Below are 13,716 nucleotides of genomic sequence, written 5' to 3' on the forward strand. Positions count from 1 at the left end.
ACTTCCATTTCATTTTCTGGCTATTGACAATAATGGCTATAACATGTTCTTTATAACATTTTAAAACATTTGTATAGATATGCAGTTATAGAAATTTTTCATTTGATCTAGTTGGCACTTAGGCTTTCCTAATAAATACATTTTCTTAGAAATTGCTAAAAATTTTGTCCAATCACACTTGAACTGTACCTTATTGGTAGTTAAAGCACTTAAAGTACAGAAAAATGTCTTCTTTCCATATTCCTTTGCACATAATAGCTGCTATTCTGAGAAGTCAGATGAACTCTGAGAATGATCTATCATCCTGTTGTCAGTAGTAAAAACTGAAAATCTATAAAATGTCTCTCTTCTGTTTTATTATTCCAACAACAGCTTTTCACCTTTTGTCTAAGCTGATCTACTAATGCTTCATCAATTTAAGATCAGAGTTGAGGCCCCATGCTGAAAAATTACAGAGCTTCAATTGCTTGTCCTACTTTATAGGGATTTATTTTTAAAGCAGGTGAAGAGGCAGGCAGTTTTCTGACGGTCTGTGTTGCTGGACCTCACATGCTCAGCATGACTGCAGACAGATGCAGCTCAAGTTAGCAGGAGGCTGGCTGGCCCTGACCCGCCCGAGGAACCCCATCAATAACCAGAAGCGAATGCTGGGGGCTGCAGCCAAAGGAGTTGACAGCTGTCTCCTGAGGAGGACTGCAGAACCATTTCAGTGAGCCCGATTATAACTTCATTTTGAAATCCTCTGCTTTTGAATTTGGGGAGACTGAGGAGTGGAGTGCAGAGGATCTGAAGAGTGGCATATAGTGCCAGTCAGGGCCGAAGTGAGACAATACCTTTGATAGAGCTGTGAAACAGATACTGTCGAGAGAGAAAGCGAGATGTCATTGTTATTGGCACTGTTTTCGAACAACAGTGTCAGCTCCAAAAAGGAAATTGTCATTATAAAACAGAGTTAAATATACTGACCCAAGTTAAAAGAAATGAAACTATAAGGTTTTTGTTTGTTTTGTCTTTTTGAGATAGAGTCTCATTATGTAGTACAGGCTGGTTTGAACCAGCAAACTTTCTAGCCTAGGTTGACCTTGAACCCACAGCCTCCCAAATTCTGGGATTACAGGCATGTATCATCACCCTCAGCATATAAGTATTTTAAATTATCTTTAGTTGGGTTGTTTCATAGGCATGATAACTAAAACTGATGATTGGCATAAGAGTAAACAAATTAATGGAATACACTAAATAGTCTGGAAATAAATGTATAAGAATTTAAAAGTGGAAAAAGGCAGTTGCACAAGCCAAAAAAGAATAAGAAAGTCATTGAATAATGTCATTGTAATGGTGCAGCTACAAAAATAGTTATCCTGATCTGATGTTTCTAGTAGGAATCGGTACATTAACACTAGAAAGCATTTAGCACTAAATAAATAAATATTAATTTAAATGTTAGATAATAAGGAAGTACATATGCAAATTGTGGTACATGTATGAGCTGAAGTTGTAAATGGCCATTACAATTATAGTTACAAGGATTATCCAGCAATAAAAAATATATATAGTATACTATTAAGTGAAAATTGTGAACTATAGAAAATTCATGACCCTATATTACCCACGATTAAGTTCAAGTATGAATGAAGCAAATTTTAAATAACTGTGGTTTAAGGCAGGTTGGAGTTTATGTCTCCATTAAACGAAAGTCCACTTGTCAGTCCAGGGCTGGGATGGTGACAGAGCCGCTATTAAGCCTGATGTTCTGCTCTGCATAGAGTCAAAATCAAAGCTGAAGACGGAAGCCTTTCTGCGTCCCAGGCAGCATGATGAAGACAGAAATGAAGGAGAGAAGACAAAGTGTGCATGCTCTAAAGGGCGATTCCTGGAAGCTGACACATGACCTTTCTGCTTAGATCCCTCTGCACTGAATTTAGTCAAAAAGAATTCTGGGGAAGGCAGTCTTCCCCTGAGACACTAGCTCCATCACCATAGATGGGAAAAGAGATTTAAAGACAGGGCCCAACGTCTCGTCCTATGATTGTTTTACAGCTACATTGAAAAGCAGAGGAAAGAAAGGCTAGAAGAAAATGAACCAATGGAACAGAATGTCACACTGGGAGGAAAGTCCCTTTCTTGATGGTACCAGTAAGAAGAGTTTCTTCACCTTGGCCAATTTTCTTCCCATTCTCTTTACTTTCTCCAGTTCCTGTCTTCTGGATTACCCACCCCAAATACCCAAAACCTGTATGCTCCTCAGAGAAGCTTAATTCTGCCTGTTTTATTGTTCAATATGTTCTTGGGTTCTCAAGAAGACCTACAGGGTGCCAGGGGCCCCCTTTGCAAGATACTGTGTTACTGCTGCTCCCAGCCCTTATTTAAACCAAAGGGAAGGGGCTGGGGATTTAGCTCAGCGGCATAAGCGCCTGCCTTGCAAGCAGGCAGTCGTGAGTTCGATCCCCGGTACCGATAAAAAGGAAAAAGACAAAAAAAATAAAAAAATAAAAAAATAAACCAAAGGGAAGCTGTGGCAAGTCACAGGGACAGTGCTGCCCCAATCAGTCCTGTCCCAGCTTATCTACGAACTCCATTTGGAGTAAGCAACCCCGCTCCTGACCTGGAGCTGCAGTCACAGCTGGCTGGGTCACCAATAAGCTCCTCATCAAGAACAACCTGCAGCATAACCTGACAAGGCAGAAATGGAAGGGAGTAGCGTCAATTAGGAAACATATTCCCATGGCAAGCAGGAGCCTCATTATGCTAGAAAAGTGAATCAATAAAGAAAGGGAGATTTGCTGGTCGCAGTCCTTCCCTGTAGAAATGCCTTCCCAAAGCTTCTCAGGAAATTTTTAGGCTTTTCTGAATGTTAAACCCTAGAAAAATCAGTTAAGAAACTGTGAAAACACGAAAGAGTAGTATAAATGTCCTGTGAAAATTAAGGCTTAGAGCCAGGTGCGGCTGTCCAGTTCTGTAATTCCAGCAGTTGGGAGGCTGAGGCAGAAGGACTGTCACAAATCCAAAACCAGGCCGGGCTACATAGTGAGTTTAAGGCCGCCCTGAACTGCATAGCGAGACCTGCTCCATCCTCCCGCTCAAGAAAAGCAACACCAGCAAAGACCGATCAACATAAAGATGTTGCTGGTCCCAATGTTTTGTTGAAGGCAAGGAAGACCTGGAATAAGTTTAATTGGAAAGCCATTTCTACAGGAACTGCATGACATCACAGTACTGTGACCGAAAAATGCCAAGTGAATACATACATACTTCTATCAAAAATGAGAAAAAAATACAAAATCTGAATTAATGAGCACAATACTGATTTAAATGGTAGAGCTTAAATCAAAGTAAAAAGGCAGAACATTTTTATCATTAAACAAATGAGCTCACATGAAGCCACAGCGTCCCTGTTTAACTCTAGCATACTTTTGAGCATGCTCTTAACAATTTGACTAACTTCAATCTAAAACTAAAAACACTTTCTGTGTTTCACAGAGGAATTATATTTTAGGGATGTTTTAATGTTTTACCTTAAGAAAGATATTTTAAGTATTATTTATGGCATCCTAGTTCAATTAAAAATTTTATTGATCATTATTTTTATCTTTAGTGTTTTAAAAATTATCAGGTTGAGATTATTTCTATATGTTATTGAAATAATACGTTAGTCTCATAATAAAAGATACAATTTATTATTATATTACTTTTATAGAAATCTCTTGAAAATTTTAGTAGACTATTATCGCAAAATTTATTCACTGATTATTGTGATAACATTATCAGTTAACCACACACAAAGTATTATGAAAATATATAGGTAATTTATGATTCAGGAAATTACTAGAAATCTTCAGGAACTCTGATTTCCGGTTTCTGAAAGCCAAAGATGAGTATCTGTTGAGAATTTCGTGACAAGATGGAGAGAAATAAGGTGCCCCTAACGTGGGTGGCAGAGTCCTTCCTGCAGCTGTGGCAGGCACCCTGCCTTAGACTGGAAATATTAAGGGCATTTCAGTGTCCAAACTTCCTTCCCATGCCCTTGGGCCCCATCTGCAATTCCTTCAATGAGAATCCTGTTCTCTTTATTGCCACATGTTACCTTACTGTAAATTAGTGGAAGTAATCTCATTGTGTCAAAAGATCCTAACATGCACAAAGATTTAGAATTAAGCAATTAATCACAGAGTGCTTGAAGGGTATTAACATTTATCTTCAAGTAGGTATAAACAATGAACAGGAAGCGATTTTATTTCTCCTGCTGATTGAAGAGTTTGATTTACATTAAAACGGTATAATCCTAAACTCTACTATCTCACAAGACTGTGCTACTTCGGAAGCCTGGAACTGACCTTAGTCCGATCTCAGAATTGTTGAACAGGCTAATGAATCATGCTGATTCCTTAGGCAGTGCTGTAAAATGCCTACTACACCATTTGCTAGTACAATGCAAAATTATTTATTTAGTCTATAGCTGTTAACAGAAAGAATGTGAGCACTTCCAAAATAGAAGTAACCGTTGAAATTGTGCAGATCTATGGAATTTAGAAAGTGTTTGACTACTTCACCAAGCATTCTTCTTCTCTATTAACTAACTCAGTTGAGTTACTGGTTGCATTACGATTTATTGCTTCGTAAACTACACCTAGTTATTTCTTTAGTCATTTTTTTCTGTCTCTTGCTGTTTCGAGTTACAAAGAGAAATCCAGCTAGGTTTTGTTTTGCTTTGCTTTGTTTTTTTGTAGGTTTTTTTTAAGCTACAGTCTCCCTATATTGAAAGGTAAAAACTGTATGAGAAAAAGTGTTCCTTTTTAAAAATCTTGTCCTTTTGAAACTGCCTAGCTCTGTAACTGCTTCATGGCTCTGAAATGACTTTCTTGACCTCTGGAACTACGAGAGCATGAACGAACATGCAGAATGTCTGACTGTACCAAGCCTCATGACCATTAATTCTAGTCTTGTAACCGATAATCATTAATCTAGCCTTGTAACTGATGAGTTGGCCCTGCTAGCTAGTCAGAAGAACTGCCAGGCTGCTTTGTCTCACCTCTGTACCTCCTTTGACCTCCTGTTTGTGCATCGTATAAAAGCCCTAAAACACCAGAACTTGGATCCTCATATTTTGGAAATGATCCCAATCGTGCCCATTGACGTAAAATAAATTTGCCTTCAAATTCTGGGTTTCTTTTCCGTGTTTCTGTTTGCCATAGCAACACAGCTCAGGCTGACCTTGAACCCACTACATATTCCAAACTGGCCTTGAACTCATAGTGACACAGTTGCCTCTGTCTGAGTCTTAGAGCACTGGGATTACTGGCATTTGCCACCACACCCAGCAGAAATCCAGTTTCATAGACAAATCTCTGAGAGTTTTCTCCTATTTATATATTTCAACACTGTGGGTATCAGAATGATAGGGAGATAATAACTAGTTTTCATTTGAGTCAAAGTGGTTGAGTTAATCATATACTGAAGTAAAATTGGATTAATAATGCTTCCCTCTCATTCTCAAAGAAGATTTTACATCACAGGAGAAGTAAAATTGCTATATAAATACCAAATTTAATAAGGCATGTGGACCTGGCTTTAATCAAACCCAATGAGGAGTATCTAAACTCACACAAAAGAGACTCTGGGGTGATTGCTGGCTCTAACAGATGATGCATGCTTGCCTCCCCTCATCCCCCAAACTCAATAAGTGCATTTAAAATATAATTTGGTTTACACACAGCTTTCTCACAACTTATCTCTTATAAAATGAAGAACTTTAAAATACAAAAATATCTATAAAAATTTCACCCACCCACTCTTCCTCATGCACACTGAAAAGCACCAATTGAAGTCGAAAGGGTATCATCTGGTTCATCCTTCCAAACGTTCAGCAGAGCTACAGGAGATCTTTTGCTGTCACCCTGCAAACACTTCTCTCCACACCTCAAAGATGCCATGTGGTGAGCACATAGCCAAACTTATTTGTGGACTGACTTTTACATTTAAAAAATTCCAAATGCTAGAAAATAATTCTTTGGGCTTCCTCAGGCTGCCTTCTTGACCAGCCTTTGCTATTCACCTTTGTCTGGTTGGGCCACTGTTGAACTCAAAACCTTTCCAGTTAAGGCTCAAAGTGCAGACCAAGAAGTGACCAGCAAGCGAGGGATGTTCTGCTTGCATTGCCTCTGGAAGCAAGGATGACTGCAGCTTCTCAGCCCCAGGAGTGGGCACTGGCTGGGATTCAGGTGTTTTCTCATGGGTAGTGATCAGTGCTTTATGGATTTAATATGCACTGGGAAGTGGAAACTCCTACCCAACCAAGTGTGTGCATAAGATGCCTGGTCTGAACCTGGCCTGGGTTCCATCCACCTGTTTCTGTGTGGCCAAGAAAGCCAGTAGGTATGACTTGGTGGTTTTGGAGTCAAATTTCTCCCCATATCTCACGGGTTTATGATTCTGGTGGGGGAAAAAAAAAAACCTTGACCTTCGTCAGTCTCCTCAGTATTCAAATTGGAAATATTTCCAGTGAGCTCTTTTGAATTTGCTTTGTTGAGTCTGGCCCTTTCAATTCTCTGCATTTCTGGTTTAGCTATAACCAGATCATGCCAACACAGAACTGACCCAGTCTCAAGCGAGGTATTAATTTACTTTCTAAAGGAAAATTAGATTTTAAAATTCCAGATTTCCATCATTTCCCACAAAGCATTTCATGTGATAGTAAGGCTTACCCACATTTATGTCCTTACTGATAACCATTTTATAGATGAGGAAGATGCCCGGGGAAAATGAAGTAATTTTTCTAAAAGTTGTCAAAGAATCCTATACTTTTTGAATTTGAATATTTTACCATTTTTGTGTTACCCTCCATTTTAGATTTTTGAAATTTGTTTAAAGTCTTATTAAGTTAAATAGAATTTTCTTAAGGTTGAGTCAAATGTATTTAAAGTTGTGGAACATTCCAGAAAACGCTGTTACAAGTAGCATAATTTTTGTCCTCTTCAAGTTTTTATACTGAATTTCCATTTTTAACCTTAAAACATAAAATAGCCTCTTCAGTGTACTTTCTCCAGTTGGAATTTGACTTTTCAGTTCTCATTTTCTATTTAAAATGACATTTTGGATGGGTTTGGAAAGGTTCACCATTCCATCAACTATGCAAATGGATTCACTTTTCATTTTCCAGATGAAGTTACTCTTACAGAATGAGTTATGAAATAAGTTTTTGAAAGTCAGCTCTTTTAGTATTCAAGGCTTAGCCCATTGAACCATACAGTCTCTGTATAGCATTAAAAAATGATGTACATAGTAGTATTTTCTTTTAGTGTACACTTTTACATGTTTCTACAATGGCCATAAGACTTGGTTTTCATTTTTAAATTTATAAATTAGCACTAGTGTTAATGACCTACATATATCTTCTTATTCAAAAGGATTTGATATTGAGATTCTTAATAAATCAAGAGTGAGAAAAGATTATTACAGAAGACTGTTTTCCCTTGTAGTCCAGGCCAGTGTTGAGCTCATTCTGTAGCCCGCTATCCTCAAACTCTAGATCCTCCTGCCTCAGCCTCCTCAGTGTGGGTGAGGAAGGAGGATAGGGCAAGGCAAATGTGTTGAACTATGAAGAACCTGTCAGAGAGACACGGGATGCGTGTGAGGAGCACATTCCTCATTACATCTGGTGAAACCAAGCTGGCTTTCGATGGGACAGCTTAAATCTGATGTCAGGCCTAGTGAGTTTCTGTCCCAAATGCCATATACATGAGGGAAAAGTAATCTAGGAAAAATGGGATACAAAGCCCCCACTATTGTCCTTGTGGCTACTGTGGCCTTTTTACTGACCTGCTCTCACTCCATGGAGCATACTTCTTTTCCACTACCAATAAATACAAATTCTCATGACCTTTTCCAAGTGTCTTGTTCAATTTTTTGTTCAGGACACCAAAAACCTGGAAAGAATCTCTATACAACATGAAACTTAGCAACACTCGGATTACAGGCATGTGCCACCATGTCAGATGAGGCTTACAAATTCTTAGGGAAACAAAAGGAAACTGCCGTTAACAGAAATGGCCAATAAAACATGAACAAAGATAGCGTAGACTCTGAAAGTGATTATTAACTAAAAGACAAATCCAAAGCAATGCAGGCTATAGCTTGTTTGAAAACTAGATTTGTAAGTCTTGACTATAACTTAGCTTCCTAAAAAGCACAGAAGATAGTCTATTTAGTTAGCTTCTGATTGAGGCACCTAGATAGGGCATTGAAGGGCCAAGATAAAATTGGGTAGTAGCCCACACAAAGGGAAATTTCAATATAAATAGTGAGCTAGGGTTCTGACTAGGAATAAACATCCCCACCCCATTCAAGACCCCTCTGGGAAACTAGGAGTAATCTTATTTCCATAAAACTCTCACGTTCTCCTTCTTTGGTTCACTTCATTCTTTGGTGTTTGTGGAACCAGGAGCCCAGTACACATGGTATCAAAAATAGACCAAGCAGCTACTAGAGTTTTCAGCCGTTTCCTCAATATGTAAGATTGAACATGTACTACAACAGAGGAGTTCTACACTCTGGAAATGATTTAGTGGTCAGGCTGCCTTCATTACTTTTCTTGTTGCTAAGACAAAATACCTGACACTCAAAGTTAAAAGAGGAAAGGTTTGTAGAGCTCACAGAAGTTGGTTACTCCAAGACAGGGTGGCATAATGTGGTTGAAAGGCACTGAAGAGGAAAAATAGTTCATGGCAGGCAGAAACCAGCACAGCAGCAAACTAGTGAAGAAGCAAGCAAGCAACAACGGCAGCTCTCTTTCTGTCTTTTGCACTCCGTCTAGGATAGCACTCATACCCAGGTTGGGCTACACTTATCACAGCACTGCTCCTAAATCAATCTCAGCATCACCTCCTTAATACCAACATCACACATTCTAGGTTCAGTCACTTCCAAAATGCTCCACCTATGACTGCATGAGGCTTTGGGGTGACATCTAGATACAACCATAACATAGGGTGTGGCTAAGGTTGGGTGGGAAAGTAGGCACGATCTGTTAAGAGCAGACCACATTGCAGAACAGTTTTCAAGGCCCTGTAATGTGGACTTCTCTTGAAAACTGGAACAGGTTTTTGACAGAATGACTTGGAGATGGCTCCGGCATGGGAATTACAGTCATTATTAAATCATTTGCTGTTGTGTTGCTTCTTGATATCCCACCTTACCTGTATTTGTCTATTTTTACTTGGTCCAAACTTACTCTGCAGAGCCAGGATTTTTTTTCCCTACCTTTTTTTTTTTTTTTAATTTTTTTTTTTTTTTGGTCTTTTTCCTTTTTATCGGTACCAGGGATCGAACTCATGACTGCCTGCTTGCAAGGCAGGCGCTTATGCCACTGAGCTAAACCTCCAGCCCCTTTTTCCCTATCTTTAATCCCAAACTTGCCCTGCAGAGCCTACTGTTTCCTACCTTTAATAAATGTAAAACTGTATCACAGTTTATGCTTGTTCATTCAATTCTTTGTTCAGGACATAAAGAATCTAGACATCATCTCTAGAAGGAGACTCCAGTCCCCCAAATTCTGGTAACAGTGGGAGAGACTCGTTATCTGTAAGAACAAAGCATCTTGTGCCACTAATAATGAAAAGCTCACTGCTCAGTTCAAAGTTTCACGGGGCCTGGGAGTGCAGCTCAGGGCTGAGTGCCCAGGGTGCACAAGACTCTGAGTTTGGTCCTCAGCACTGAAAAATAAAATCCCAAATGTTTGGACAGTATGTTACCAAAAATGTATTGAATGCACACAGAAATTGCTTTAGCAATTCTTAATTTTCAGATCTTAGTGGTTAAATGTAAGATTTAGATGTTCACCAGATTCAGATGTTCAAGGGGCTGCCTGCTGGGATGAATGAAGTGATCAGACATTTTGAGGTAAATTTAGAAAGGAGATGCGTGAGGTGTGAGATAGTAACGGTGGTATTTCTTAGATTTTATTTCTGGATCCCATCGATAAAGCATGGCTCTTATCCTTTTGGTGGCTCAGTTTTCCCACTTACAAAATAAGATACTTAGTTCAGTGTGGCAGTGCTGGCCTGTAATTTCAGTTATTTGAGAGGCAGAGGCAGGGACTGATACAGGAGATGTATAACTCCCAACCTGCTAGATGTGAGATGTGCCAACTTTATGTTCCTTAAAATCAAAGAATGAATTCCAAAGGACAAAGCAGGTTAAAAGTAGGAAATTTGGTTGAGAGAGAGAGCTCCTGAGAGCCACAAAGGGACCCAAAAGTGGATTGTAACTGAGGCCCTTTGTTGGAGGTAATTTATACAGCAAAGTCACACTGTGGGTACAACATGGGTCAAACTACAGCCTATAGGATTACTAGTGAAGCTGCTTAGCAGATGTTGACCCAATAGGGAGGCGAGTCATGGAGCAAGGGTAAGTGGAAAGAACAGAGGCCTTTCTGAGAAGGGAGGGGTCCAGATGCTCTCTGCTCACCCGCCTGAGTGCCTGAGGCTTGTCTGGACTTCCTGGACCAGGTGGTGCTAGATCAGTATAGCTCTCAGTGACTGCTTGTCCCTTAGGGAGGCGTGTAGGCCTGGCTATTGCATCTTTATCTTGAGGCCTGGTTGTCTTCACCTCCAGCCACAATTCTGATGTCTGTATTCTTTCTGTCAACTTCCTTAAGAGCCCAGTCCTTCTCTGACTGTATGTATGTTAATTTCTATCTAACTTAGCTGCCTATAAAGGAAGATTTTGAGTTCCAGATTATCCTGGACAATTTAGCAAGACCCTTCTTCAAAATAAAGCATAAAAAAGCCTGGGGATAAAGCTCAATGGTAGAGTGTTAGTGGGTTCAATCCTCAGAAATGTATGTGCTTAAACTAAATTTGTGAGATTCACTCTACAATATAATTCAACATGTTTCAAGAATTGAATAAGGGGAAGAAGTTGGTTTATTACAATATAGTAGGACTGATATGAGTTGAGCAGGTATTAGTCCTGTGGTTAAGTGACAAAGAAACTATAACAAGCAGGAATAACAGAAACCACATGGAAAGGATGTTTGATACCAGCATTAAAAACAATTCGTGGCAACCTGGTTGGAGCATGTTTGTACTGAATTTGCAGAACATACATCTTTCAGGCCTGGCCTGAAAGGGACCTGAAAGAGACCTGGGAGACCCTGTGTCTTCCTTTGTAAACAGTGGGAAAAAATAGATTGCTCTTGATAAACAAGAAGCGAGGGCAATAAAAGACAGTTAGGACCAGACCTGGTGCCAGTTCTGTCTACTCACCGTACTGATTGTCCTTACAGCTTTGACTTCAAACGCCTCATCAGAATTCTTTGAAATTCCAGCCCCAATCCAAAAATCCTACATACATATAATTTCCCCTATAGACAGCAGCTGCTGTTACAGGCAGCTGAGTTAGACAGAAATATTACAGGCAGTCAGACAGGGCTGGGCCCTCAAAAGAGCCAGTACAGAAGATCAGACACCTTGCAACTGTAGAGGGAACAGACACCTCAGCTGTGGGTCAGACCTCAAGACAAAAGGTAAAACAAATGCACCCACATACTTCCTAAGCATAAACGTAAGGAATTGATATTCTAAATAGGTCTCTATCACCCGGAGCAAGCCAACAGTCACTAACCCAATCCCTCACAGGAAAATTCACTGCTCTTTATACGCGTTCACTTGCTATGTGACTTGCCTCCCCATTTGTCCCTGATCTAATCAAGTTTACTGAGAAATTAATCTTATTGAAGGTTGACCATAGCTCTGTCCCACCTCATGCCCACCTTGCGTTTTCCCCACCTTATACCTGCCTCATTTTGTGGCTTTGCTCTATAAAAGTCCCTGGAAAAAGACAGAGTCTTTGGCAACCACTTGGGACCCCTTCTGTCTCTCTCTCTCAGACAGAGGTTTCCTTCTCTCAGTAATATATTCTGCTCTCAACCTACATTGTTCCTAAAATTCATTCTTTGACTTTAGGGAACGCGAACTCACACTGGTCGTCCAGTAGGTTGGGCTTCTTTCCCCTACACTCCCCCGCTATCACCTCCACGTCAGCCTGTCTGTATGTGGGCAAATAAAATCCAACCCTTCCCGCAGCTTTGATCTCCAGGTGTTGCTCATGCCTTCATCTCCCTAACACATCTTAGCAATATAAAAAGTCTTTGGACCACATACTCCTTGCCCACTTCAACTCTGCTTCTTTGCTTTCAATTCACAGCAAAAGGGAAGGGGGTCGCCTCTAGCTCCTTCATCTCTTTGCTGTTGAGTATTTGACCTTTTACTCCATTAAAATGGCAGGGTTTTGTTTTGTTTTCCACCAGTGCTTCACACATTGCCAAGTCCAGGGTTTACTCTGTGCCCCCTCTCTGGGCAGGACTGAAACAAGCTACTCTCCCTCTTCTGTTCCCGGGGGCCAGCTCTCCACTTTCTGCCTGTCTTATCTATAACTCTGCAGCTCCTATCTCCAGTTCCCCTTCCTCTACTTGCTCTCTAAATTTGCAGCGTGATGGGGTCCAGCTTTGCTACTTACGCTATTCTTGAGGCAGGACTGAAGAAATAAGATTGCTAGAAAGGACACAAAATCAAAATTTTAAACTTGTACTTTTAAGAAAAACTGCAGCTTCAGGACACAAAAGTTACTCAAACTGAGTGATCCCTTTTCACTTGCAAATGGCACTTTTTCACCTGTGAACCGATCACCTCTTTTCACCTTAAGATGTATTTATCCTTGAGGAAGCTGTAGAGTCAGCAGGCAGCAGCTCTCAAATTTAAAGCCAGGTAAATGGTTTGCATTCTAACACAGACTGCCAAGGGGGTAACCTGACAGACAATAGTAATGCACATCCAGATCACCCCTAAGAGGACACCCCTCAAGACCCCATAAACATACTCAACCCCAGATGACAATGGACCTCTCTCTCTCGAGGGTCCCCACTCTAATTTGGTTAAGTGTGTACTTTAAAATGTCTGCCTAATAAAATCCCTTTATCCCTTTTACTAATGCATCCTGCAAATTCTTTTTGTGACAAGAGTCAGCAAACCTGCAAATTAGTTTTACCAGTCTGGTGTGTATAGGTTCATTCCCGTGGAAACCTCCTCAGACTGCATCCAGTGACACTGCCTGTCCCTAGATAATCTCATTTGCCCTGTGCGCTGACAGCTTCCAAAGATGTGTGTCCTGGCCTCACCTCCATCATGTTCAGGATTTGTCGCTGTCCTCCCTGGATGTGATGAGCATATCAAACTCAACATGAGTAAGGAGAATGACGGAAACAATCCTCTACAGCCCGCTCCAGGAGAGCTGTTGTCACTTATCTTGGAAATAATTTCTCTTCACTGGGTTGAGTTTCAGAAAAGTGAGGAACCAGTACACTGGTCACCAAACCTAATTATATAGCCAGTTAGTAGGAGAACCAATGATATAACACAGTAATATAAGAGAAATATCAGATACAATGAATTCCAGTCCCCTGAAATCAAAGAATGAATTCTAAGGAACAATGAAGGTTAAAAGTGGGAAAGATTTATTGACAGACAGCTCCTGAGAGACAGGAGAGGTCCCAGAAGTGGGTTTCCAGGGGTAATTTATATAGCAAAGTCACAATGTGGGTACAATGTGGGTCAAACTACAGTCAATATATAGGATTACAGTGTAGCAGCTTAGCTGATGTTGATCCAGTAGGGAAGTGAGTCAGGTAGCAAGGGTACATGGAAAGAACAGAGGCGTTTCTGA

The sequence above is a fragment of the Cavia porcellus genome, unplaced genomic scaffold (genome assembly GCF_034190915.1).
Source record: "Cavia porcellus strain 051 isolate PalLab524CR breed Dunkin Hartley unplaced genomic scaffold, mCavPor4.1 scaffold_12, whole genome shotgun sequence".
NCBI lineage: Eukaryota > Metazoa > Chordata > Mammalia > Rodentia > Caviidae > Cavia > Cavia porcellus.